The sequence below is a fragment of the Schistocerca piceifrons genome, unplaced genomic scaffold (genome assembly GCF_021461385.2).
Source record: "Schistocerca piceifrons isolate TAMUIC-IGC-003096 unplaced genomic scaffold, iqSchPice1.1 HiC_scaffold_177, whole genome shotgun sequence".
NCBI lineage: Eukaryota > Metazoa > Arthropoda > Insecta > Orthoptera > Acrididae > Schistocerca > Schistocerca piceifrons.
In genome coordinates, this window is record NW_025727645.1 from 17,501 (window position 1) to 20,000 (window position 2,500).

The following is a 2,500-nucleotide window of genomic DNA, read 5'->3' on the forward strand; positions in this document are numbered from 1 at the left end:
GTTGTGCCTCAACCTAACCCATGTTGTGCCTTAACCTAACCCATGTTGTGCCTCAACCTAACCCATGTTGTGCCTTAACCTAACCCATGTTGTGCCTTAACCTAACCCATGTTGTGCCTTAACCTAACCCATGTTGTGCCTTAACCTAACCCATGTTGTGCCTTAACCTAACCCATGTTGTGCCTTGACCTAACCCATGTTGTGCCTTAACCTAACCCATGTTGTGCCTTAACCTAACCCATGTTGTCGCCTTAACGTAACCCACGTTGTCGCCTAAACCTGCTCTGTAATTGTTATACGACTCGTTCAATTACTGTAGTGTTGCCCACCCGCAACCCTCGCAATATAGTTCGCTACTCGCACTGCCCGCACCCCTGTGTATCGCTTCATGTTAAACACCTTGCAAGTCTTGCTCACTTTCCACATGCTCCTGCTGTACACTGTAATGTGGATGGCAGCAGGACGTACATGCCGCCCCTCCCCACGTCCCCACCTTGCCCCCTGCCTTCGCAAGCTGGTTGGTGAGAAGTTTGCATGTTCAATGCCCTTCGCATGCGACGTACTCAGGCTACGTTGTGGTGCGGCCTGTGTCAACTGTCCGCTGATGTCGTACGCGTGAACCACAATCTGTACTGCACATTCGTCCTTATGTACTGAATGATACATCGTGGCACATGTGTGACCGCACAACGACTGCGCCCAAAAACGGCGGACCATACAGTGCAAATATTGTGCACGCAGCTACGTGTCGTCTCCCTATGAGAGCTGGATTGCAGTGTGGTACGCCATAGAGACGTGTGGGAGGAACGGACGCCGTGGATGGCGATCAGCATGAGCTGTCTGTTGATGTATTCGGACCTAGTCGTCTCTCCTCACACACCGTGATGGCATGGTGCACCGCGTTCCATATCTGCGACATGCTACAGAGGCCGGTTGACAGTCGTTCGAGCAATGGACATCGCATACGTACGGGGGCCACCTTCCACGTATTGTCTAGGCGTGCACATTTTGTTGCGTGTATGTGGGCAGACGTAGTGTGGCGTGACACCTGACACAGGCATGCAATAATCGTTGAAGTTGCAAATGGCGATGGACGCCTGCGTTTTCTGGTGAAGTTACGCAAATGAACAAATGGTAACCTGTTGTGGTGCGGTTGTTCTCGCTAGGGGTGAATCGGTGATGGCGACGATAGGTTGAGGTACTAACCGGTTGTTCCAGCGATACCCACCATGCCGACGAAACTGAACGGCATCTGGGTGTGAAGCGATACGCGGCGGTGGCTGGGTGGGACCGTCCCCGGCCGGTGAGGGGGCGCCTCCCGGCGTGCTGGCCGCGCGGTGCGTGGGCGCACGCGCTACAGCCGGCTGGTGGGGGCGGCCAGTGGCAGGCGCGCCGGCCGACGGACGCGGCAGGCGTCGCAGCTGCGCGCCGGCGCACCCTGCGCGCGGCGCCGTGCGGCCAAAGTAGGTCCTCGCGGGCCCGGTGCGAAGCGCGGTGGACATCTTCAGTGTGCTGGTCCGATTGAGGACTGTGTGCGTTGAGGATGCGCCGCCGCCCGGCGCTCGGCGCCGCGACGCCGTCTGCTGCTCGGTCGCCCCAGCGGTTCTCGCTGGTGGTTTGTATCGCAGCTGTGCGGATGTGTTGGCGCGTGCGCTGTGCTGGGAGAGTTCGCTTCGGCACCCAAGTGGGGCTTTTGTCCTTCTGTGGCGCTGGCGTTGGAGCTGCCGGTCACCGTAGGTGGCGCGTGTTGTCTCCCGCCGGCAATGCCACGACAGCACGCTCCCGGGCCTCTGTCGGCAGCGGCAAGCTCAGTTGGGAGCACGGGTGGTCGCACCGAAAGCGTCTACTCGCCTAACTCCGGGCGATTGCGCCTCTCTCGAACCCGACCAAGTACTTGGGACGGCGCTGCGCGCCGCCGGGACCTGAGAGGGTTTCGAGGTGTATTGTGCAGGGGAGCTCAGCCTCCTCCTGTTTGCAGAATGATTGAGCGGACGCTTGCGTGTTCGCGCGGGCCCCCGGGACACACTCCCGGGCGGCCGGCTGCTCAGCTCTAGTTGACGCAGCTCCCTGGTTGATCCTGCCAGTAGTCATATGCTTGTCTCAAAGATTAAGCCATGCATGTCTCAGTACAAGCCGCATTAAGGTGAAACCGCGAATGGCTCATTAAATCAGTTATGGTTCCTTAGATCGTACCCACGTTACTTGGATAACTGTGGTAATTCTAGAGCTAATACATGCAAACAGAGTCCCGACCAGAGATGGAAGGGACGCTTTTATTAGATCAAAACCAATCGGTCGGCTCGTCCGGTCCGTTTGCCTTGGTGACTCTGAATAACTTTGGGCTGATCGCACGGTCCTCGTACCGGCGACGCATCTTTCAAATGTCTGCCTTATCAACTGTCGATGGTAGGTTCTGCGCCTACCATGGTTGTAACGGGTAACGGGGAATCAGGGTTCGATTCCGGAGAGGGAGCCTGAGAAACGGCTACCACATCCAAGG

At 57.5% G+C, this 2,500-nt stretch overlaps 1 non-coding gene across 1 annotated transcript in view; it reads left to right on the plus strand.

The window, feature by feature from the left end:
- The first annotated feature begins 2,064 nt into the window (after window positions 1-2,064).
- Window positions 2,065-2,500, plus strand: part of LOC124738492 — a 1,909-nt gene continuing 1,473 nt past the window's right edge. The window contains exon 1 of the ribosomal RNA XR_007009846.1: window positions 2,065-2,500. This exon is cut by the window's right edge and continues 1,473 nt beyond it. This is a non-coding gene — a ribosomal RNA (small subunit ribosomal RNA).